The 27,573-nt window shown below is 31.6% G+C and overlaps 1 protein-coding gene across 12 annotated transcripts in view; it reads right to left on the reverse strand.

The window, feature by feature from the left end:
• dlg1 (MAGUK family member discs large 1) overlaps positions 1-27,573 on the reverse strand; it is a 1,569,679-nt gene that overhangs the window by 748,037 nt on the left and 794,069 nt on the right. The window lies entirely within an intron of this gene.

The raw sequence follows: 27,573 nt of genomic DNA on the forward strand, positions 1-27,573 counted from the left end.
TTGCTGTACGTCGACTTGGTAAGGCTAGATCTTTCTATCTAAGGCGATTCTAAGTCGGTGACGAATTGTTCTTGTTAAAACGTTTTGAAGGAGATCAGGATGTCTATTTTTGAGTTCGGTGACAGTTATGGAAGGGTTCAATATTACTTCACGCCTGATGATGGTGTCAGTCCTAGATGATGTTTTTTAAGAGCTCCAGAACCAGCATTTTTAGCGTAACAGCGCAGAAGACCATTTACGTTAATAAATTGCTTCCCTTAAAACACCAACATCACGTGCTACGTTAATTACAGAATCCCCTTTCTTAAGTGACGTTAAAACACGAACTTTCTCCTGTTGTGTGAGTTTCTTTCGACCCATATTTTTCACTTCAATTTAAAATTTAACGACTTCAAACTTTACTGAGTAAATACAAAGAAGTTTAATACTGACTACTCGCACAAAGCCAACTGTGTACACTACAAACACGCAGAATAAACTAAAGAAGCTAAGCGGTCAGTAAACTACAGACACGACAGCCGCTGTCGCAAGTACGTTATTCTCTCTTCCCTCAAATGCTAAAAACACGCAGACAAAACGCAAGCGTTCTTAGAATTTAGCGATTTATTTGGAAATCTAAAGATTTTTTGCCGGCACTGTATAAAATAGCTTTGCTAAGATTTAAAAAACAAAAATGTTTATATACTTAATATATATCTTTTGTGATGCCAATAATACAATACAAAAATAAAAGGGTTTATGTTATTCTAATGTTGTATATAAACAACTACGATGGGGACTGCACTTTGTGTCAAAAATAACTCAAACCAGATAAAATGCTAGCAAAAGGAAAACTCTCGAAGTTTATAACAAAGATGAACACTCATCTTACAAAAAAAAACTCAATTACTTTAATTATAACAACATCGTTTTGGTAACAGAAACTTCTAAAAAAACGTAGGAAGAATTTAGTGTGGCAATATATGTCGTTTATAATTAAAAGTAAGTCCAGGAAAGATCTCAACTTCAACAAGGCCAGAGAAATAGACAAAAAATTTTTTTTGACATTAAACAGGTCAGGCAAAGTAGTATGGACCTCTGTAACAAAAACCTATACATATATGTGTCCTGCAGTCGATTTTTTGGACTGAATTAACTCAATTAGTTTTAAAAAACGGTAAATTTTCACTTTTTTCGTCTATAAGCAAAAAGTAAAGCATTTAAAACAAATTTAACAACAATAAAGTTATAAATCATAAAAAATCATTTGTTACTTGGTAAGTTGCAAAATAAGTCAGAAATTTCGGTTTTTTATAAATGCCAATAATTTTCTTAAAAATTAACTTAGAACCTTTATATTACACATAATTTTGGGTATTGTAGTGCTTTAAATATGAGTGAAATTTCAAAGTCATTCAAATTGTTTAAAAGTTAATTTAATTGCTTAACCCAAATCAAATGTTTAATTATTAAAAAATGTATCCTACAAGCAGCGAAAGAAGATTTAGGTAAAAGAAAAGTTAACAGAAATAAACGGGAATACAAAACACCATGGTACGACGAAAGGGTAAAAGCACTAGCAAATGAAAAGAAACAAGCTTTCCTAACATACAAAGGAGTGAAGACACCGAAGGCACGAGAAGACTACGTGAGAATCAGGAATAGAGTAAACCAAGAAATAGATAACATCAAAAAAGAACACTGGGAGAAATTTACCAAAGATATGGAATACGACCTCTATGAATCCCAGAAAAAGGCGTGGAAGATGATAAAGAGACAAAAAAACAGAAATGAATGAATTTGTACGCATAAATAACATTACGGAGGAACAATGGACTGAGCATTTCACGAAATTATATGGAGAAGAAAAAAAAGAGAACAGAGAAATAATCATTAACGAAACTCACGATAGAGTACTAATATCAGAAGAAGAGCTACAAGGACGAATAAAAAATTTAAAAAACAGAAAAGCACCTGGTCCTGATAAGATAAACAATAAACTGCTAAAATATGGAGGAACAACACTACGCAAATGGGTCTTAAAATTATTCGTCGATATAATAAATACCGGAGTAGTACCAGCGGAATGGAAAGAAAGTCTCCTGCTACCGATACCTAAAAAGGGAAACTCGAGAAATCCTGAAAATTATAGAGGCATTAGTCTGATGAATAGTACATTAAAATTGTTAACGGCAGTCATAAAAGATAAAATCGAGGAAAAAGCGAACATGGCAGATGAACAACAAGGCTTCCGGAAGAACCGTAGCACAATAGACGCAATTTTTATTATCAGACAAATAATAGAGAAGTCTATTGAATATGGAAAACCAGCATACATGTGCTTTGTAGATTTAAAAAGTGCTTTTGACAGGGTGAAGCGAAATGACATCTTAAATTTATTACAAGCTGAACAAATAGACCATTAGATAATAAGGACAATTAATAAAATTAACAAGAACAACAAGACCAGAGTTATAATGCCAACAGGGGAAACAGAATGCATTGAAATAAAAGGAGGAATCCGCCAAGGAGACTCGCTCAGCCTGTTGTTATTCAATATGGTGATGAATCAAATAATTCATGAAGTAAGAAAACGACACGGTTACCACATGGGAGCGAATAAAATCACGATACTATGCTATGCCGATGATGCAGTACTAATTGCTGATAACGAAGATAACCTACAAAGGCAGCTCCACAACTTTAAGATTACAGCAAAAAACTTAATATGAGAATATCAGTAGAAAAAACTAAATGTATAGTGATCAGTAAAAAGCCGCGTAGATGCAAACTAGAAATAGACGGCAAAAATGTAGAACAAGTAATGAAATTCAATTACCTAGGAGTAGAGATCACTGGTGACAGGGATATAAGAACAGAGACCACAAGGCAAGCATCAAAAGCGGCAAGAGTAAGTGGTTGCCTCCGAGAAACCATATGGAGAAACAAATATCTGACCACGGAAAGCAAAATGAAAGTATACAAGACAACAGTAAGATCAATTCTAACATATGCAGCGGAGACAAGGACCGATACAAGAAAGACGAAACAACAAATTAACAATATTGAAATGAAAGTATTAAGATCAAAAGCGGGCACATCTTTAAGAGACAGACAAACCAACAGAAGTATACGCGAACACTGCAAAATTCAAAATATTAACAGGTGGATATAAACAAAAAAAAATACTGGAACGAACATGTAAACCGAATGGGACCAGATATATTAGCGAATATCTGTAAAAACAACAAGCCGTATAGTAGAAAGGTGGAAAGATAATGTACAGTCAACAACGACTGAAACAGAATAAGAGGCAGACAAACAGGAGTAATCCTAGTCGCACGAAGAAGAAGAAGAAATCAAATGTATTTGCAACAATATAAGTCAAAAACGATTAATTTACAGTAATTCTACAGGTAGTTTATAAAAGAAGAAGGATTATTCTATCAACTTTATTAATAAAAATAGAGAACAATAATTTTAAGGTTTAATGTAATATCTCTATTAATGAGAATATTTGTAGAAGGCGGCTCTGGCTTTTTCAATGCGTATTTTTATTTCTTTGCTCATATTATAATTACTGTTAACATTGGCGTCCAAATAGGTGATGTTGTGGACTCTTTCTAACTTTATTATGTTCGCTCTGATATCCATAGTTTTTGTCTTAGAAGTATTAAGTTTCATCCCATACTCAACACATTGAATGTGTCGGTCACCTTGTTTATAATTCGTTGCAACTCTTTTTCATTGGAAGCAGTCAGTATTGTGTCATTTGCGTATCTGAGATTGTTGACGCTAATTCCGTTGATTTTAATATTTGCATCTTCATCTAAGGCTTTTTTCAAACAAAAATCTGTCTCTTTCACCTGTCCAGTCGACTTGCGGGAAATACTCTTAATGTAACTCTATATGACACAGCTATCAAACATGACTAGGCTTTACACTTGATAGAACACTAACATTCAAAAGTTATCTTACAAACGCAAACGGTAAACTGAAAACAAGAAACAATATAATAACAAAACTTGCTAGATACACTTTGGGCCTCTGCGATAGCTTTTGCTTTTTTCAGTGGCAGAATATTGTGCACCAGTATGGCTAAATAGTTTGCATACCAACAAAATCGATGTCCGATTAAATCAACCCATAAGGATATTGACTGGAGCAATAAAATCAACCTCAGTAAGATGACTCTCTATTTTGAGTAATACTTCTCCACCAGGTCTACATCGCACATCAGCATTAGCAAGACAATACCAGAAAATTGTAGCCAACGTACAATTACCAATTCATCAAGATAGTCCATATATCTCAAAAGAGAACGAGGGACTGAGATCTAGAAGTCCTCCAATTGGAAAAACTCAAGGCTTCATCGGACCAAATCTGACCCGGTCGACCTGAACGAGGCTTAATGACATACTTACGGGACATGACCAACGTGTTGACTTGCTGTTCAAATGGTGCCTTGCGGAGGGTCTACAATGCGATTGCGGATCATCTAGATAGACCATAAATCAATGTTTGCTATGTTTAAGACCAAATCGTGCCTACCGTGGAAACCTTCAGAGCTTTGTGGAATTTTCTCCAAAAGCAATTGAATGGCTATGTAAATGAGACATTAATTTAGTTTCATTTTGGTAATTGTATATGTCTATTTATGGTATTGTTAAAATTCATACTTTAAATGAAATAAATAAAACTACTTGATTTTATGCAATTTCAGCAGAATTGTAAACCAGTTTTGTAATATGTTGCCTACTTGCATCTTTTTTACTATCTCCTCAATACAATCTGGAATATCTTCTTTTGAACAATACGTACTAAGTACTAGAACTTGCTAATTTGTACTATTTAAAATAAAAAAAAGCAGCTATCCCAAACACATCACTCCAATATCAACAACACACAGATACACACATAAACACACCAGCACAAATAGGACTATTATTGAAATGGAGCACAAGCACCTGTGTCTCCTAAAAGTGTTTAAGTAATTATTAGTTATTAGAAAGTTAAAGTAATTATTAACTAATAGTTTGTACAGAATTTAGACACATCAGTCAATTCAATGACATATATTTAAACGGAGTAATACCAAGATCATGGCTGAAGTCAACGTTTATTGCTCTACCAAAGAAAACAAAATCCGTATCCTGCAATGATTTCCAGACTATCAGCTTAATGAGCCACATGTTTAAGTTATTTCCAAAAATCATACATCAAAGGATATACAGACTATGCGAAGAAAAAATCAGCCGTACACAACTTGGTTTTCGGAAAGCAGTGGGTACGAGACAAGTTCTCTTTAGCATACAAGTGCTATTGTATAATAGAAAAAAACAATAGAAAAGCAAATGGACCTGATAAAATTCCTACAGAACTGTTGAAGCTTTTGAATGATAAATCCGTAACCATAATATTACATATATTCAATACAATATACAGTACTGGTACAATACCTCAAGAATGGCTGCTGTCTACGTTTGTCACCATACCGAAGAAAACTAAGGCAATGCAATGTTCAGATCATCGAACAATCTCCTTAATGAGTCATCTGCTTAAAATATTTCTTAGAGTCATCCACAACCGAATCTATCGAAAGTTAGATATCGATATTAACGATACACAGATGGGATTCAGAAAAGGATTAGGTACAAGAAAAGCTCTCTCTGCCTTAAACGTCCTAACACAGAGATGTCTAGATGTTACCCAAGAGGTACACGCCTGCTTTATAGACTTTGAAAAGGCCTTTGACAAAGTACGCCACAATAAACTCAAAGAAATCCTGGAGGGTAAGAACATCGACACCAGAGACATACAAATAATATTAAATCTGTACTGGAATCAGCGAGCTAATATAAAAATAGAAGACCAAACATCGGACGAAATAGAAATACGTAGAGGAGTACGACAGGGTTGTATATTGTCACCGCTCTTGTTTAATATCTACAGCGAACAAATATACCAAGAAGCTCTCTCACATGCAAACGAAGAGATAATAGTCAATTGAGAAGTTATCAATAACATTTGATATGCTGACGATACTGTGATAATGGCAAGAATAGCGGAAGATCTACAACATCTAGTTGAGAGTATGAATGAGATATGTAATAACTACGGCATAAGGATGAACGTCAAAAAAACCAAATATATGACCTTCAGTAAGAATCCAAGACATGACACTAGTATCACAATAAACGGTACCTAATTCGAAAAAGTAAGGGAATACAAATCAATGAAACAGGTGACCAAAATCGCGAGATAAAAAGTCGTATTGAAAATGCCAGGTCTACCGTTATAAAAATGTAAAAATTATTTTGTAATCGTGATATTAGTATTCTGCTACGAACTAGAATGTTAAAATGCTATGTATTTAGTACTTTGCTTTACGTTGTTGAGGCATGGACCCTTAAACAGAGGAATGTTAAAAATCTTGAAAGCTTTGAGATGTGGTGCTATCGCCGTATACTAAAAATAAGTTGGGCGGATAAAATTACAAATGAAGATGTAATACGCAGAATAAATAACGATCCAGAAGTTATACTGAATATAAAAAAGAGAAAACTTAAATACTTAGGCCACCTGATGAGAGGACAAAAGTACACATTCCTACAAAATATAATGCAAGGAAAAATCCAAGGACGCAGAAATCCAGGCCGTAGAAGAATGTCCTGGATGAGAAATTTAAGAGAGTGGTTTGGCGATACCACTAACGAATTATTCAAAACAGCAGTAAATAAAATTAGAATCGCCCTAATGATATCCAATATCCGATAGGAGAGGCACTCAAAGAAGAAGAAGTAAACATAGGAAGGCAATAGTTGTTTGGACATATAACAACTTTAGAAACTATGCCGCCAATTCTTATCGATACGCAAAGCATGGAGGTTCAAATTAAGGGCTGCGCTTAGATTAATCACCCCTGATCCAGCCAAAAAAATTGGGAAAAAAATTTCCGAAAATAAAAATTTTTCCAAAAATAAAAAATTTCCCTACTCCTGGTACCAATATTTTTATATAGAATAAGGTTGCAGGTCATTATTTTTTTTATTACCTACCTAACTTACCGTACAAAAATGTTTGCCAAAAAAAATCTTCACATGTACGGAGGAGGCATGTCAACATAAAAGTTGACGGCATGGTTTCTAAAAATTTATTACATATTGTAGTATTGTTTTATACGTGATTCGTTATGTGTTAAATGACCCATAAGACAAATGACAATAACAAATTTTATTTATTATAAAAAGAAATATGGCCAAATAAATATTTTTTTTCAAATTGTTGTCATTTTTTGTAACCTAAGATTAAATAAAATATAATTATTATTAAAAATATTTTTCTGATTTGTTTTTATTTAGTGCGTTACTTGGTAATTAATATTGGAATCAAATATACATTTAAATTATAATTTAACGATTTGATTTACTAACACAACACTTTCTTTCACTAGAACAATCCACAAATCTCTTAATATAGACGCAATACTTTTTTCAAAAAACTCGAATTTGTTTCCACGAGTTCACAACCAGCGTGTTATCCCGACTTTTACCGGAACGGAGCGTGTACGTGACTGTATCCGTTGAAGGCGCGAACGCTACTGAAAATGGAAAATTGTCGGGAAAGCAAAGCGCTTCTGAAGGACACGCGAAAATGCAACGCGGAGCGAAGAAGAGTGATGCTGTTGGAAGACATCAGGACTCGACGATCAGGATCCCGTGCGCGTCGAGAGATATCACCCTCTGATTGAATAGGTAAAATGTGAATTGTTTCCGGATTATTAGACTTTACTTCAAATTTATGAAAGAGTAATAAAGTTTTGAAGTTACCAAAATGATCGAAAGTCGTTAAAATATAATTGGCGATGTTGGAAAGTTTAATAATTTAGGTTTATGTCAAGCTCTGAGCAGCTTTAGATAGTACAAGAGATAGTACACGATCAAAATAAAAAAATAATGGCTTCTATATTTTATTTTAATGTTTTTTTTATTTATTTGCTTTAACCAATTAGTGATATTAGCATGACAAAATATAAAAAGTGATTAAGAAAAATCCAATACACATAGATATATAAAACTTATCAATTACAGATAAGATATACAGTATAAATATTTTAATTATTGATGTATTGTGTTTTTATTAACCCTTTCAGTACCGCTTTTTGTTTTAGCAAACGAAAAAATATTTTTTGCCTAAAATGTACTTGAAACAGTTAATATAGCACTTTTTGGACATTAAAAAAATATAACATGTATATATAAAAAATGTATTATGGATTTGTACCAAACAACTTAGGAAATCTAAAAAAAACTAGCGCATATAAAATATAAAAAACCATTTCTTTCCTTTTGAAGGCACAAATGGAAATTGCACTTCTGACATTTTCATCTTGATTTTCCTGTACAAATAGGGTTTTACATTTTAAAAGTAAATATAGCTGTGGGTGCTCTGGAAAATGTTCAATATTATCAAATTGCACCTCAGTAAGAGGTTTTTCAGTTACTACTGAACTAGATGTATCGCTTAAAATTCATCTCCGTTTTCGGTTATTGAAAGAGTTGACTTTTATAAGGGCTTCACCAACTTTCATCCTAAAGTGTAGAAGGTCCATGATATCTTTTTGTAAAATTCCTAAAGTATGCATGCTAAGAACCATGAGTTTGTTAGGTAAATGTCAACTGCATGAAAGATTTGTAGAATAGTCCACTTTCTGCAACGATTTTTTGTTCTGTAAGGAGTATCTGTTTTATCTATGCTAACTATGGACTTATTATACTTTTGTATAACTTTAGGTCGACTTACGTCAATGAAATATTTTGTTTTTTTATTCCAACGTTTTACAACATCTTCTACACCAACCCCAACGAAGTTGGATATCATTATCACTAGCTTGTTATCTAACCATCTGGTTACTACAACTCCATCAGAAGAGATAATTTGTTCCGTTAATTCTCTCTCGTTTTTGAAAATCCTTTTACATCTGCTAGAGGAGATTTAAAAAATCTATTGATCTTTCGTAGTACCAGTAACAAGTACTGCTTTTTTGTTGAGAATTTGTAAAACCTTATAGCTGGTAAAATATTTGTCACAGTACAATGCATGATTATTAGATTTAAGTACTTTTCATAATTGCAATACGATAGCTGCACCCTGTCCATATTTCAAATGAGAAGGCTCTATTGCTGTGGTACTAACTTAATAGATTCGAAAATTGTAAATCAAGCCACTTTCACCACCTAATAAATACAGTTCTACTTCCCATGGATTGGGTTTTTTGATGTATTACTTTATAGACAATCTCCCTTTGAAGGGCATGATTTGTTCGTCTACGCAAACATTTGTTTCCATCTTCAGTTCTCTACATCTCTTTAGAACTGGTTTAAACTGTTTGACTTTTCCATAGTTTGTTGTTGCTCTGTCTGGGTTCCAGATTGTCAACACAATGTAAGTGGGTGGGAAGTTTGAAAAAACGATTCAATGTCTTTGTGTCTAAAAATATATCAATTTTTAAAGATTTGTCTTAATACATTAGCAGTCTTGGAAATTTTAGACAGCCTGTTAGAATATTAAGGCCAAAAACGATTTTATTTCTTGCAAGTTACATGTTACAAATTTCTCAATTCCAGTTTACAAACCATATATATTCGTGTATTGAACGAAATTTTCAAATAGATTTCCCCTTTCGGGGAAATATTCTCTTTGAGAAAATATGTAACTGAATATTCCTCAGAACAGTTTTCATTAGATACCTGGGTTATTATTGTATTAGGTAATTGTCGTGTTAGATGTTGAATATTCTGTAACCATTTTACATATTTTTTCAGAGTGATGAAGTTATCATAGTTACCATCGTTTTCGCCCTGTTCTTCATCATCCTCCTTTTCTTCCTCATTAACCTCCTCATCATCCACTTCATTTTGATTTTCTGAGACATCATCTATAATATGGTGAATTCTCTGTTTTACTTGTATTTCTTCTTTGCAATCACTGTAATCACATCCTGACATCACTGACATCCTTCTATGTCGGACATTTTTTCTAGCTCTTCTAGCAGTTTCTTCTCCGTTAAATATTTTATTGGAGGCATTTTACAATGAAAATAAAAGTAACAATTAGTCATTTTGGATACAATTGTGCCCATTGAATATATTTGAAACTTCTATATTTGAAAAAAGTAAAATTTTTAATTAGTCAGAAGTAACACTACTTTCAACATTGCACTAAAATATAAACCGTGCTTGAATTTTACAGTACGATGAAAACATACATTTATTTTACAGGTAAGATAAATAGGAGGTAGTTCAATATTAAAATCTAATAAGTATCTATTGGCCCGTTCATAGAACAGTACAGAACCCCTCGAGACATACAATATAGATAAGTAGACTTCGGCAAATATGCATATTGCATATTTTGCATATTGTGCATATTTTATGCAAATATTTCATATTTTGGCATATTTGTATAAAAGTTTGCATAAAGTGCATAAAAGTTCAGATTTTTATACTGTATTTGAAAATTTTTAAACATACCAATTTATTTCAATTCTTGTATAAAATTTTGTAGTCATTTTAATCAAGAAATGATCTAAGTACGTAATCTCTACAGGTACAAAACATTTACAATTTCAAAGAAGATCAATTTAAGTAGCCCTCAACATTCTTAGAAAGTCTCGGTCACTGAGGCATTCAGTTATTGGATAATCGCTAAGGGTTCGCTCATTTGCATTTTATGATCTAATCCCCAAATCTATCTACAATTTATTGTATCTTAACAGCAGGTAAACGGCTAATAGTTTTGTTCCTAATTTAGGGATTTTCCAAAATCTCCCAGTTTATTGAATTAGGTACCTAAACATTTCTAATTTGATGCTCAGATTTGTAAATCATTTTTGTTTTGATATTCAAAGCGTAAACACTCGTTGTGCGTAACAAAAAGGAAGATTGTGATTTTATAATGCCTAAAACAACCAGTGCTTCAACTTGGATTAAACCTTATAAAGAGCTGTCTATGGATATGGGAAAAATCTACTGTTCAGTCTGTGGCAAAATTGTAAGTATCTAATATTTTCTATTAAATATCTAATATTTCATACATACAGGGTGTTTCCAAATGACACTTACAACGTTTGACTGTAGATACTTCTCGAAAAATTGAACAAAACGATATAGTTAATGAGGGGTCAAACTTATTTACTTTTCGAGATACAGGGTGTTAAAATTAAAAAAAATTAAATTCTTTTAGTTAATAACAACAATAACTTTAAAACCAATAAACGTATTTACTTGAAATTTAGTACTCGTAGGTTGTTTTTAAATGAAAAATAGCTTCCTTTAGTGAGAAAAAGTTGTCCATGGTACAATACAATGGTGTGTATTTAGAAAAATTTTTCACCTTAATTTTTTTTATGAAGTCAGCTATTCTAAAACACAATTATTTTTATTGTAATTGAATTAACAAAAAAAAACTTTTGTTGAATTTTAAAATAAGTTATATGATGTACTAATGGTTAGTAACAAAAACTAATTTGTGGATTAATACTGCATTTAAAACACTTAGCGAGTGTTTTTTTTTCCAAACCAGTTATTTGATTAACCAAAAACACCTTGTATATTTTTATATTTTAAAGGTTGGGTTAAAATAAAGGTTTTTATTTTTATTTATAGATAGCATGTGAGAAGAAATTTCAGATAGACCAACCTGTGAGAACTGCTTCACACATTGCAAAAAAAGGAAAAATAGGAGGAAAACATCAAACTTCAATGGCTAAATGTTTCCAATCTACTTCAAAAAAATTAGATGAGCAAGAAACTTTTAATGAAGACTTGTGTCGCGCATTAGTGTCTGCAAACATACCGCTTTCAAAATTAGCAAATGTAAATTTTAGTTCGTTTCTAAAAAAATATTGCAAACTTAATGTTCCAAGTGATCGGTCTCTAAGAAGAAATAATGTGAACGGGCTATACTCGTCGGTGTTAATTAATATTAAGGAAGAAATTGCAGATAATTATTTTTACATATCTGTAGACGAAACCACTGATTCCTCAGGAAAGTATATTGCTCATTTATTGATTGGTGTTCTTAAAGAAGATACCTTACCAAAATCTCATCTTATTTCATGCCAGCAACTTGAGAAAACAAATGCTTTAACAATTTCGCGTTATATACAAGAAACATTAGCAACTTTTTTTCTTCCGACAACTATTCCTTCTAATAAATTACTGCTTATTTTATCGGATGCTGCTCCTTATATGGTGAAAGCAGGACAAAATTTAAAAATATTTTTCCCAGATTTAATACATGTTACTTGTGTAGCGCATGGATTAAACAGAGTTGCAGAGGAAATACGAAAAAAGTTTCCTCTTGTAAATACCATGATATCCAGTGTCAAAAAAGTATTTCTTAAAACTCCTATAAGAATTCAACTTTATAAAGAAATGCTACTTAACATTCCTCTTCCACCACAACCTATTTTAACGCGATGGGGAACATGGTTAGAAGCAGCTAATTTTTATGCAGATCATTTTGTTAAAATAAAGAACATAATTAACTTTTCAGAGTAACTTGCTTCAACAAGAACTTTCATTTATAAAATCAAATTTTAGTTTTGTTCAAAAAACAATTACTCAGTTAGAATCACCAAAACTGTCATTGTTCGAAAGTACAGCATTAATAAAAGAATTTGCGTCATGTTGTCGGAACGTTAGAGGTAATATTGGAAAAGATATTTTAAAAAAATTTGAAGCTACTATGGAAAAAAATAAAGGTTACCATATTTTTTCTGAAGTAGTCAGTGTTCTAGCTGGAAATATTTCGGAAACAATTAATTTAGAACCAAATGTTTTGGTTAGTTTGAAAAATGCTCCCGTTACATCAGTTGATGTTGAACGAAGTTTTTCCATATATAAATATATGTACTCAGACAGAAGCCACAAGTTTTTGTTAGAAAATTTTGAACACCACTTGGTCATTTATTGTTACCATAATTCTAAATAAGTTTATTCATACTTAAAAATAATGTAGTTACTTAAAATAAATGTAAATCTTAATGAATAGTAGGAAATATTTAGTTATGTACACTTTTTTTTTTAAATAAAATTGTTACTATTTTACGATTTTTTTATTTATTTGTATGCATATTTTGTAAAATATTTGCATATTTTCGGGTAAACACGTGCATATTTATGCGCATATTTTCTACATTTTTATTTGCATATTTGCCGAAGTCTATAGATAAGTATTTTCTTTTTGGATTTAAGTGGAGTTTTTGGAGTGGCTCTCCAGCTTCACAGAGTAGATTGTCTACAAAACAGGTGCGATATGGTCTAGGAGCAAGTCTGACGGCTGAACTCTGAAGAATATCCAAATTTTTGAGCAATGTTTGGTTTTTTGAGTTACCCACAAAACATCCTTAGTCCAGTTTTTATCTAATTAAAGCTTTTCATAAATTCACAAGTTTGCAAAAGCTCCTCAGGCTATCTAGCGCGTATAGGACTGTTTCAAATGAGGCTCTATATGTCATTGGAGCGGTGATACTGATCGTTTTGTTGTGCAAAGAGCGAGCGAGCGTGTATGCGAGGAGGATGGATGTAAATATAGATGAAAATGAGAGAGAAAGAACGATAGTCGAGTGGCAGAGAGACTGGGCGAACGATAGCGGAAAGGCAAGGTGGATGAAGGAACTTACTTCCAATCTGAGGCCGTGGTGGGAATGTAAAATCAGGAAACTAGACTACTTCCTGACGCAGTTTCTAACCAGACATGGTAGTTTTGGCACCTCCACAAATAGAATAGGCAAATCTGCCTCGGCAGACTGTACTGTTTGTGGGGTATCGGACGGTCCCGCCCACATTTTTAACTGCCAGAGATGGGTAAATGAGAGGGGAAATTTCGAGAGGCGAATGAGTTTCGGGCTGGATGAAAGAAACGTTGTAAACATAATGTTGAAAGAAGAGAAAGAATGGAGAGAAGTACACTGTCTGATTTCTAAGGCGATGAAGAAAAAGGAGCAGGAGGACAGAGGAGGAAATTGAGCCAGGGATCTGAAATTTATGGTTAATATTATTTATTAGTTTATGGCCTAACGTCTGAAACATTTTCAGATTTACGGTAATAGGTATGGTAATTTATAAATTTTTAGTTTTTTATTTTAGTTGTTCATTGAGTGGCAAGACCACCTCTCTGGAATGGTAGTTAAGGTTTTAGTTGGATCCTGTACTACTCTGGGATCTTCTGGCCTAGTATCCTACTCGGCCGAAAGAAGCGTGTCTTGTTCGTGATGTAGATGTCCAAAAAAGATTTCCCCCACCGTTGCCTGTCAGAATTCAACCACACAAAATAAAAAAGTTATGAGCTAGATACATTATATGTCGACATTCTCAAAATAATTGAAAATTTACAAGTCAGTGAAGATCCTGATAAATGTCTTTAATGGAGACTGTTATTCGGCTGATATCTTTAAGAAATGGTTAACGTTGATTTTTTTACCATCCTTCCAAAAAAAAAAAAAAAAAAAAATAAACGCTAGAAAAAGCGTTTATTTTACCATTAGTAGTATTTTCTTCCACTTTTCTCCACCTAAATCCTAATTTCTTCACAATTTTTCTGAAAGAAGATAGTTTACCAGTCACAATTCCTTCGATTCTAACAGATTCATAAACAGCTTTTATGGTAGGCCTTCTTTTGTGGATAGCAGCAAACGTGTAAATGGTATTTCTTATGACGTGTTCCTCAAATGGATTGACTGATGACTTGGAGCTGGGCTTGCAAATACTTGTTCTGGGTGATACACATTGTGAAGTTGCTGGTTTGTTTTTATCTTCCTTAATTATCCTCTTCACTGTAATTTCTGAGGTACCAGTTGCTTGAGCCACTCGCTCTATTAGGGGTAAAGGAATTGTGCAATATCCTAAATATTTTTCCCGTTTCATAAATAAATAAGCGTTAAAAATAATTTGCCTACCATGACCATGGACCACTTTTCCATTGTTACTTTCCCTGTAAAACCGCTAGGTTTTAGATAATAGATAAAATGTTAAATATTAGTTATGTTTAAGAAAAACATTTTCAAAAAAATGAATTGAAAAGAAAAGTACTTTAAAAGTGTGTAAAGCATTTAAATTTCTAGCTGAGCCCTTTTGGCTTTATACACTCTAGGAACTAAATGCTTTACACACTTTTAAAGAACTTTTCATTTTCATTCATTAATTTATCATAAGCGTTTACAAAACATATTAATTTTTTGCAAAAAATATTAAAATAAACAATAAAGTTATCAGATTTTACACACTTTAAAATTGAATTTTTTTTAATTCATTAATTTGTCATAAGTGTACAAAACATATCAGTTATTTGCAAAAAAATATTAAAATAAACATAATTTAACTTACATTTTTAGGATGTCACTGTAAAATGACTTGAAACGCACTGAATATAAATAGTACCTCACTATAAAATATTATAAATGATTCTCTTCTAAACAAGAGAACTGCATGTTTTTAGCAATGCCTGATATTATTGTTTCGTCCGTAGATCGACGTCACTAAATGATGACGTCAGGTACACGACATTATAAATTATCTTTACTATATTTTACACTTAAAAATATTCGTAAAGATAATTCACACATGTATATACTTAAAAATTGATCAGAATTTGCAAGAAACATGAACGTAAAATATGTACAATGTGGATTCTGTAAAGATTTCGGTAGATGAGAAGTTCTTTTCTTTTAATACAATGTATACGTATGGTTTATTCAGTGTAGAAAACTCCTCTGCGTATTGGATCTACATACGTTGACTTCAAAGGACTGATTATTGTGTCTATACACAATACATATGCGACACACAACACACGTTCACTAAACAGGAACACTATACACACATACAAACATATACAGCACATATTAACAATACTGAACACTTGAAATAATCAGAGTTTGAAATTTTCATGGGGCAAAACATCCACCCTCACATCTTTTCAGAAAAATGTGCCTGTAACACCGTGCACAGAAGTGAATTAACCTCAAATTGTGTTGACATAACATAACCTTATCAACAATCTTGGCAGTTTTTTACCGTTTTTCAACCAAATTATTTAATAATCTTTTTTGGGAACGATTTTCGGAGATTACAATCAATTGTGGCTTATACCCATATAAACATGGTATTTAACTTTTCTTTTCAATTCATTCATTTAAATTATTATGTACTTCTCGTAACACAAAAGCCAAATTCATAAAAATAAATGGAAAAACTAAACATCAATCCTTTTTCTTTAAATTACATATCACATGGAATCAGACCATTTTTCTAAATTGAACCTTTTTACGTAAACCATTTCAGTTAGTCGTTAGCAGCAGATAAGCGTTCAGCATCGCATTATACCTCATGAAGAGAAAATATCCGAAGCTAAACAAAATAAATTTAATCCCCTTTTTCAAGCCGACAATTTCTCACCATCCTCCAAACGGCTCGCGTCGTCGGCAAAAGAAACCAAAAAACATACATCTTCGTTATTTCTCGGACACTCGCCAGACACAAACAGATTAGTTTTTTCGCTATACCGGAGTATCTTTTCAAAATAGGAGAAAAAAGTAAGAGCACCTCAAATTTGTTTAGTTGGGCGTTTTAAATGGAAGCGTTCGAAAACAATTCTTTATTCTACAAACTTTTTACAAAAGAGAAACCTAGAGAAAGAAGAAAAATACAGTTACATTTACACCTTTTTGACTTGTTTACAAATACAGATGGAGCTCGTTTAAATGTTGATTTATTGTATACTTATTAGACATGTTTTCAAAAGGATTCTGTTTTAATCAACAGAATAAATAAACAACTTTATCTGAGGCTTTTAAGACATAGGTGGGGGTTACTAGATGAGGAATAGATGAAAAAGTACTCGTATTTTTACCTTGGGTTTTTCTTAAACAATAATTTATGGTCACAATTTGATTTTTTGGTACCAAGTTTTTTCCCTTATATTTTACATAAACAATATATTTATTTTACCATTTTTTAAATTAAAATTGATAAATAATTTATGGAGATATTTGCAAAAAAGCAGTTTTTTTGCACTAATTTATAAATTTTATAAATTTTTTTATTAAGAAAATAACATGTTATTAATACAATTGAACATCGAGGACTTACCGTCTTTTAAATTTGTGCGAAATTTCCCTCCGATCGGTCAAATAGTTTAAAAGTTATTTAATTTATTTATCCCTGAGGCTAAATATTTAAACTATTAAACTTGCCCTATTAATAATGCTAGACACATTTAGCAAATTTCATAGGATTCTTTAAGACTTAGACTATCTCAGAAGTTAAATGCATATTGCGTTTTTATCGAAATTATTAACAAAATAAACGTTTGAAAAAGGGGTATGTTTCTTACTAAAAATTAAGTATTTTTTTGACATTTGTTACTTAAGAAATGGTTGCATAGTGAATTAGAACATATTCTTAAACATTACACAAACATCTAATGGAAATCAATTTTGTGTAGTGTTTGTAAAACTTAAAAATTGACAAAAAATTTAGGTGGCTTCTTTTTAATGACGCGCAGATAAAAGCAATATTCGAAAGTTGTAACAAATGACTAATTTTTGAAAAAAAAAAAAATTTTATAACAACTTATAAATTGTTTATAATATAAGTACTTACCACAGATTTTAATGCTTCTAAGGTTAAACGTATGACTTACCTGTAACAGAAAAGATAATAAAGATATTTATTGTTGAACAACGAAATATTTAGGTGGTTTATTAGTGATAAACTATTTCTATACATTTATAAAATTAAAGCAAATACAATTATTTGTGAGACTATATTTTTGAAGTTATACTTCTATACGCGAGCTCCACGTTGGAAATTTGTACGGGAGTGAATCGGTGAAATCATTACATATGTAAGATAATGAGTAAGAGAGACACAAAAGATATATTTTCTCTCTCTTCCTCTCTCGAGAATAAAAATGTTTCTTTTGTTTATATATTTAATATTATATATATATAATATTATAAATATATATATATATATATATATATATATATATATATAGATATATATATATATATATATATATATATATATATATAGATATATATATATATATATATATATATATATATATATATATATATATATATATATAATATTTAATACTATTATTATTTATGTGATATGTTTTGTATTATTTATTAAATGTTCATAATTATTTTATACTTTTGTATTTCACTGTTAATTTTGAAATACGTTTATGTCATGTCTAATTGGCAAATATTTTACGTGTTTGGTTCATACGCTGGTGTATGTGAGTTCGAATCCCAATATGAATTTCCTTTTTTTTTTTGAAATATTTAAAAATCCCACTTTAATTTTATTAAATATATGTAATATACGCAAAAATGCTAAATTTTAAAATAAAATGAAAATTTACAACATAATCCGAGTTGTTGGTTTTTGAAGTTATACTTCTAGACGCGCGTTCGACTTTGGAAATTTGCACGGCAGTGAATCGGAAATTTGCACGGGAGTAACAAGCCTCGTTAGGCATGTTAAATTATAAATTAAAACTTGTAAATATCTCAAGAAAGTTCAAATGTGTACTTATATACACAACAAACAACAATTAAATATCGTATAAATATATATATATATATATATATATATATATATATTATATATATATATATATATATATATATATATATATATTATATATATTATATATATATATATATATATATATATATATATATATATATATATATATAAACGATATTATAGTAAAATTTTTTAAAATAATTAAATGCAATCCCAAAAACATTTAATGAAAAATAGACTGAAGTGATTTTTAGGGACCTACGTAAATATAATGTGGACAAAAGTAGTGATATATACAGTACATCAGATTAAATATTGCTATTTTTGTGTAATTTTTCCTATATTTTGGAGATAGTTTTGACTGTATAACTGTACAGTTTTTACTATATAAAACAGTATATCTTTAACTTGCCAATCCATTTATAAAACCAGAAATATTTAATTATCTATCAGTATACTTCTCTCCCAAAGTTTTTACTAAAAGAAAAAAGTATATTTGTTATTTTTCTTAAAAAATTATGTAAAAAACTATCGTGTAAAGAAGAAAAATAATTCTGAATTTTTGCTCTTTTCTAACTGCTGAATGTGTTAAGAAATCCACTTTTTAATTTAATACTCTTTTTGACAGATTAACTGATAGTTTTTAACTGTAGTGTAACATCTAATGCCAGTGACTTTACTATGTGTTGTATGTATGTACTAAAAAAATTCATCCTAGAAGATGATTTGCGTTTGCATTTCAAACTGAAATACTGCATTTTCCAAATACAAACCCAACATAACTTTACCATAAATTCCGAGAAATTGCAATAAAACTGTCTCTGCCGCATAGAAAATACCGCTCCACTCTTGACACGTAATTTACCTACCGGTGCGCTACTGTCTCCCTTGACAGCTGCCACGTAATCTGCGAAGAAGCAACAATTCTCTGCCTACTCTCGAACATAATAAGATATTCAGTGACTAGCTGACGCGTTCTCGCGAACACCACTCATTCCCATCCCAAGCCATCCGAGTACGCTTCACACGCCGTGAGGACTAGAAAGGACTGGGAAGGATAACGGGCACGACTTATCAGCAGAATTGTTTCGCAAATTGTCTACAAAAGGAGGATGAGTTGAATGAAAGACTATGGCTTATGAGGCGATGTCGAATGCTGGTCTCTTCAGATATAGTTCATGTGCTGGAAAACTAAATAGTTAATTTAGAGCACAAAGGTTTTAACGCGTATTAAGATTAGTTATATAATATAGTGACAGGATTGTGTAGATTGCAGTAAAGTCAAGATTATTATATAAACACTGTATAAAACTTACGGTCATTTTTCAAATAATAAATCTCGTCTAGAGTGGAAAGAGAAAATGCAAAGAATATCAATATTTAATATTTATTTTTTATTTCAGAGTTCTTGACATAAATGTCATCACATCATAAAAAATATAAACATAGAGATTTTTTATCTGATCAGAGGCGTACGATTATTTATTTTTCGTATTGCAATTCCAAAAAAATTGGAAATATGTATATTTCTAATACTAATAATACAGTTAGAGGTCAAGCTTTAATTTTAATAAGATACAAAAATTAAGTGAATTAATATGTTCTATTCAGTCTTGAATAATGTGATCGTTGGTTTGGTTTTTCCCACACCCACATTAAGAAGAAGACATTTATGTAACACGTATGCACATATTTCATATCTGGAGCGCATCCTAATAGTGGACCTTGTTTTCCGTGGAAGATCAAACCCTGGTGGTTTGTAGGTAATAAAGGGCATGTTGTTATTTTGCCAAGCAGTCCATCCTTGGGACCATGTGTTAGTTATATTAAACCCTCGTGAATTATTCTTGTCGTTCTTGTTGGTGGTTTTCTAAAACGTATTCGGGTACTTCTTCTTCTCTAAATTTGTCAACGCATCGTAGATGTGGTGGTGGAGTGTTACTTAAATAGAGTCATTGGATGGGAGTTAATACAATTACCCTAGCTATTAGTCTCATCATGGTCTGTAGCTGAGTGTCGAACCTTTTCAAGTGCGGGCTATGTAGGTAAATTGGAGCACAATATTCAGTAGTCGAGAAAATAAGGTCAGAGCTTTTGATAATGTTTTTTTAATGATTAACCTTTTAAATAAACACTAGTTTTTGTTTTACCACTCGTTAGGGGTAAGTCCGATATGTTAGTCATGAATCCAGATATTTTCTTAATTTTTACGTTTTTCCCGTATATTTTATATCTGGTCTTGCTAATAACCGCCATCTTTGTCTTGTTAGTCTTTTAAGGCCTTATGGATTTTCTTAAGATTCTTAAGAGTTTTATGTATTTTGAAAAGTTGTATTGCAGATATATCCTAAATGATTTGAAATGATATTGGACATAGGAGGAAGAAAAATGGTGTTTAAAGAAAATAATTTATAAGTTACCCACTAGATAATGTTATATATAAAAAGTATTTGGTTATTTTAATAAATTATATACTATAAAATATATTTATGCGAGGGCATTCTTAAGAAATTGACATATAATAAGTGTAAAAAATTTTTTTTTTTAAATTATAATATTGTAAATATATTTAAGTGAGCCATGTGCATAGGCAACCAAATATACTCTAAAAGTGACGTTTAAGTAATGGTTGCGAATGTAGAAGTGGGGTTATTTATTGATTTGAGATGTTTAATTTACATATAATTACGGATTTGAAATAGTGTAATTTATTAATTTAGGTTGTTTAAATTACATATAAGTTTATAATCTGATCTGAAAAGCTTAAATGTCAATAAAATTCTCGATAGAAAAGAAAAGAATTCTCTAGAACACAAGAGGTAACCTTTGTTTACGGTAGAACCTTCGCGAATATGGTTATGTCTATGGACATAATCGAACATATAGTTTTTCGAGAACATTCATATAGAGGAAATAGAACAATTCGAATAGGATTTCTTGCCAGATGGTTCTGGAACATTGAAAAGGTATAAATACTCGGTGATTTGGATTCAAAATGGTCAGTCAGTCAGTAAGGGGGTCAGGATAGTTACTATGAAGTCAGTATAATGTCAGACAGTTAGTTATTAAGAAGACAGACACAGTTAGTTACAGTTAGTGAAGTCAGTTGTTCAGTAAGTTCAATATTAGTCAGTCAGAATTAGGAAGAAAGTATAAAGTATGCAATAATCAGTGATTTAGTATTAAAATTTGATAGTATTGGAAAGTATAATAAAGAGAATATTATTGAAGATTAAAAATTATGGTGATTGGATAATGGAAGAAAGTATTAATTGAAAATTAAAATTATATAATATATTTGGTGATTGGATATTGGTATATTAAAAAGAAGAATAAATATAAATGCTATTAAGAAAATTATTTTAAATTGTTGGAAGCTGATAATTGGAAAAAGGAATTTCACAAAAACAAAGATAACCGAGGCTGAGAACGAAGACATTGAGTGGTGATTAAAATCTATATAGTGGAGAACAGTTCTTTTAGGCATTCAGTGACAGAAAGGTACAACATTTTGTTAATATAATTTAGTTAGTGTCATAACAATTTCAATTTTAAAGATAGTTTGTTTAAAATTTACATTGTCTATATAATTTAATTAGTTTCATAAGAATTTCAATTTAAAGATAGTTTATTTTAAATTTACATTGGCTATGTTAAATATATATATGTGTGTTTCATAATAGGTATAATAAAGATAATTACTCATAATAGGTATAATTAACGATAAAGTTTGTAAGTGCTTACAAACTAATTCTTTGAGAACCGCGATAAAAACCCTATATATATATATATATATATATATATATATATACATTATAAAAGAAAAAACACTCATTGCTCATTAAAACATCATTCACAAATAATACATCATCACAGATTATTAATTCAATAATCAGTATATATTTTCTTCGTATATTAAAAACACGAATACCTTTCCATTCCTAACTAATTTTTTCGATTACAATTCTGTAATCTATAAATTCTGTTATTGTGTAATTTGAATATGCAACGAGGCAAAACATTATTGGGTTTGCATGTTACTAAATTGCATTATTACTCAACATAATCAAAATACTTAATTGTTCTACTATTAAATTCTTGTAATAAACCCATTATTATAACTGTAGTTGTTTCTTGGCATGCTTTAAAAATAATCCTTTCTGAATGATTAGTAAATTGAAGTTGTACCTTTTAGCAAGATAAACAGTTTTAGCAGGAAACGACAAATCGAAATACCTAGGAATCACCTTTGTAATTAAGACATTTTTAAAATAACAGCTAATTAAGTCTGATATGAGTTTTGTCTTATTCAAACCAACTATGCCGATGTTTTTGTAAGGGTAGTAAGGAACCATAAAGACAATAAATTGATTTTGTAAAAATTTAAAAAAAAAGTATTTTATTTATCTATATATTTCCAGAGTTTATACCTTCTTTTTCTATATTCTTAAGTTTAGGTATATTTTGCCTATTCTGGCTTCAAACATCGCTTCATATTTTTAAGGGCATCCTATCCTTTGGCTTCTTTTCAGAGAGGAAGAAGACAAGATTACCTTGTTGGTGCACAAAAATAAGAAACGTATCCACGGTTACTCAGTTCGGAAAAGATATGGAGGGATTTTTTAGAAAAGATATTGACCAGAAAATAACATGTAATAAATATATTTTTAAAACAATGAAATTTTTAAATGGAAGAGATAAGTCTTGGGCAACCACCCGAATTTTTAAAGAATTTATTGGGAAACCTTCTTCTTCTGCTGCTGCCGATCCCACTAATAAAGGTTGGCTATAACTATTGCAAATTCGTCTCTATCTTCTGCTTTTCTTAAAAGCGTTTGCGTGTTTAACTCGGTCCAGTCGCAAATATTTTCAGCCAGGATATTTTTCCTCTACCAGGAACAGTTTTCCTTCGATTTTCTCTTCATAATCAGTTGCAATAACTCGTACTTCTCATTTCTAAGTATGTGCCACAAATATGCTGTCTTTCTTCTTTTAATAGTGGTCAAAAGTTCTTTGTCTCGACCCATTCTGTGCACCACCATTTCGTTCGTAAAATGATGGGCCCATGGTATTTTCAAAATTCCTCTAAAAAGCCACATCTCAAAAGCTTCCAGCTTTCTCATCTAGGTAACATTAATAGTCCAAACGTCGGCACCATAAAGAAGGATATAGTGAATACAACATTTTACTATACAATATCGGATTTGAAGATTGCGACTTTGATTACTTAAAAATTTTCACATCTTCAAAAAGGCTGCTCTTGATTGCTCTATTCTTTTGAATTGAATTTCTGATTTAGGTCTTCAGTAATCCAGACTCCTAAGTACTTTATTTTTCCGATTTGTCCAATATTTTCATTTTTTATCTTTATCCTTGTTACTATTTTATCCCTCTTACTGATAACCATCTTCTTCTTCTAGTGCCGTCTCCACTAATGAAGGTTGGCTATAACCATTGCAAATTCGTCTCTATCTTTTGTTTTCTTAAGAGCGTCTGTGTGTTTAATCCTGTCTAGTCGCGAATGTTTTTCAGCCAGGATATTTGTCGTCTACCAGGATCCCTTTTCCTTTGATTTTACCCTTTATAATCAGCTGCAACAACTCGTACTTATCATTTCTAAGTATATGCCCCAAATATGCTGTCTCTCACCTTTTAATGGTGGTCAAAAGTTCTCTGTCTCTTCACATTCTGTACAACACCATTTCGTTCGTAATATAATGGGTCCACGGTACCTTCAAAATTCTTCCAAACAGCCACATCTCAAAAGCTTCTAGTTTTCTCATTAAGTGGATATAACATTTTACCATGCGATATCGGATTTGCAGATTGAGTCTTTGGTTACTCAAAAATTTCCTCATTTTCAAAAAGGCTGCTCTTGATTGCTCTATTCAGTGAATTTCTGATTTCGGATTCACATCTTCCGTAATCCAGACTCCTAAGTATTTCATTTTGTCCACTTGCTCAATATCTTCTGATTTATCTTCCACTGATAACCATGGTTTATGTTTTCTTTATGATAATTGTTTAAACTAAACTGTTTCTCAATATCACAAATAGTGTTTAGTAGCATAACGAATGTTAATTATCCCTCTTACTGATAACCATCTTCTTCTTCTAGTGCCGTCTCCACTAATGAAGGTTGGCTATAACCATTGCAAATTCGTCTCTATCTTTTGTTTTCTTAAGAGTGTCTGTGTCCTGGCGTCAGCCAGGATATTTGTCGTCTACCAGGATCCCTTTCCCTTTGATTTTACCCTTTATAATCAGCTGCAACAACTCGTACTTATCACTTCTAAGTATATGCCCCAAATATGCTGTCTTTCGCCTTTTAATGGTGGTCAAAAGTTCTCTGTCTCTTCACATTCTGTGCAACACCATTTCGTTCGTAATATGATGGGTCCATGGTACCTTCAAAATTCTTTCAAAAAGCCACATCTCAAAAGCTTCTAGTTTTCTCATTAAGTGGATATAACATTTTACCATCCGATATCGGATTTGCAGATCGAGTCTTTGGTTACTCAAAAATTTCCTCATCTTCAAAAAGGCTGCTCTTGATTGCTCTATTCAGCGAATTTCTGATTTCGGATTCACATCTTCCGTAATCCAGACTCCTAAGTATTTCATTTTGTCCACTTGCTCAATATCTTCTGATATATCTTCCACTGATAACCATGGTTTATGTTTTCTTTATGATAATTGAAGGGGTGAGTGGATGAACGAAGTAAGTAACAAAAGTAAGTTTTTGAGAAATTTAACTCCAAAGTTTTATTGCTGGAACTTTTGTATTAATCGATTTTTTAAACCGATTTTTTTTTATTCTCACAGGTAGGATATGTATAAATTTTATTGTAAAAACAAAAATCCCCCCGATTTTTAAAAACTTATTTGAAAAATATATATTTGTACTTACCTCTTTTATCCAAAAACTTTTTTGTGTTAGAAATTATGTCTATGCCAAAATGAAGGGGGTATGTGGACTTACCTCCTTTATCTAGGATAAATATTTGCATTTTCTTTTGAATAAGAGCTATAATCAGAAAAAAAATAACATGGATGTCAGGTAAACACTTCTATTTTTGGTTTTACAAAAGACTGACAAACACTGAATTTCTAAGCAGCTTTTGAATCAGTCTAAGGATATTGTACCACCTTCTTAAAAATTTTGTTGCTCTATGATGGCTTCATAATACCACTTATCCCTTTCTGGAATAAAGCAAAGCTGTTCTTTTAGATTGTCTACCTTTTCTTTGCTTAAGGATCCAGTATTTTGGATATGACTTGGAATGTTGAATTCTTCAGGTAGAAGGGATTGGAAATTTTTCTGCTTAAGGATATATACCATTTTAAAAGGTGTGTAGTAATCGTAAGACTTCTTGAAAAGGTATGATCCAAAGATATCTACGCAAATCCACTGTATTCCAGTTTTGAAATTAACCTTTTCATTAAGAAGATCTTTTTTCTATTCATTAGTTTCATGGTTGTCATAATATTTTCCGTGTCTCTAAAGTGATGTTGCATGTCTATCACCATATTTTTCTTGGTTGAAGAAACAATCACATCACGATATTTATCAGGGATGTAAATGTTTTGATGTTTCTTTAGTCGTTTCTCAATACGTCCAAATGCTCTATCTGAGTCTAAGTACGAGTGTCCTACCTCTGGAAACTTGTGCTCAATCGTTTTAAAGATGCCTTTGCCCACAAGATACTGAAACAAATATACCATCAAAAAATTTTTATTTTGCCCGGCACACGAGTCCGTCCACAAAACTAGATGATATTTTCCTTTGAAGGCTGGATCCACTTCGATTGTTCGTAGAAAACAACTAAAAATTTCCGAGCTACCTCTGGAAGCTTGATTTTCGGTCCATATGCAGAAAACGGTTTTTTCCACATTTTTGGTTATTATGTGGATTTCTAAGTTGTAAAATCACATTTGTCTAAGAAAAAAATCTTTCGAGGTACTAAGCCTAGGTAGTGGCATAGTTTGCTTTAGATCCAATGTTACATACACAGTGTTCTCTGATTTGCTAGCAAATTCTCTATCTGCTTTTTGAGATTCAAACGCTGATTTGTAATTTTCAGCGTGCTCTTCATTACTTTTGCCAGAATCGCATGTGCTACATGTATCGCTTTTGGGATAATCAAAAGACAGATTAAATTCATTATTAAAAATGAATCGGTATGTAGCCTCTTTTATTTGAAATTTTTCATTTCTTCCGTCAGTTCGGCATTTGTCTAGGTAATGTTTATGCATTCTAGGGATCGACAGTTGCAGTGAAAGATATTTTTTGTGAATATTACAATGCCTGGAGTAGTGCGACTCTTCTGCTGGGAAACTGGAAATATGCTCAATGACATAAGCAGCAACTTCAGCAGGGGTCTTGTTAGGTCTGACTGCGTGTTTCCCCTTCTGTCCGGTTCAGGAGCATTTTTCCCTGATTTTATTGAAGTTTGGATTAGGTCAACCTTTTTCAAGCTGATTGCAAACAAGGAAATGAAAGCCCGTTTGCATACGGTAGTTTGCCGGCCACTACAAGTTACATTGTATTGGTACGTGGCAGTTTTATGCTTTAATGCTCCAATTTTCTTTCTCATTGGTTCCCTTTTTTTAATGCTCTTAAAAAGAAGGCAGTTTTTTGCATTTACATCTAATTTGTAGTAGGAAGAAAATATTGATTCCCTTTCTTCTACAGTTATTGACTGAGAACACTTGCAGCGGCAATTTTCATTGCACAAAATTCCAGAGTTAACGGTTTTAGCGGGTTTTACTTGGCCTATTTTAGAAATGTAAGCCAGACCACTTTCTCTGCACTTGGCACGTTTTCGTGCTTTCCATTCTTTAATCTTTTTCTGTCTTTTTCTAGTTACTTTTACTTTTAGTAGAAATATTTTTTTCTTGGTTTTAGTGGGCCAATTAAGAGCCTCTTCATTTCCATTTTCAGGAAGAGCAACGATCTCATCATATGGAATTTACTTGTAGTTCA

The sequence above is a fragment of the Diabrotica undecimpunctata genome, chromosome 2, assembly GCF_040954645.1.
Source record: "Diabrotica undecimpunctata isolate CICGRU chromosome 2, icDiaUnde3, whole genome shotgun sequence".
Lineage (NCBI taxonomy): Eukaryota > Metazoa > Arthropoda > Insecta > Coleoptera > Chrysomelidae > Diabrotica > Diabrotica undecimpunctata.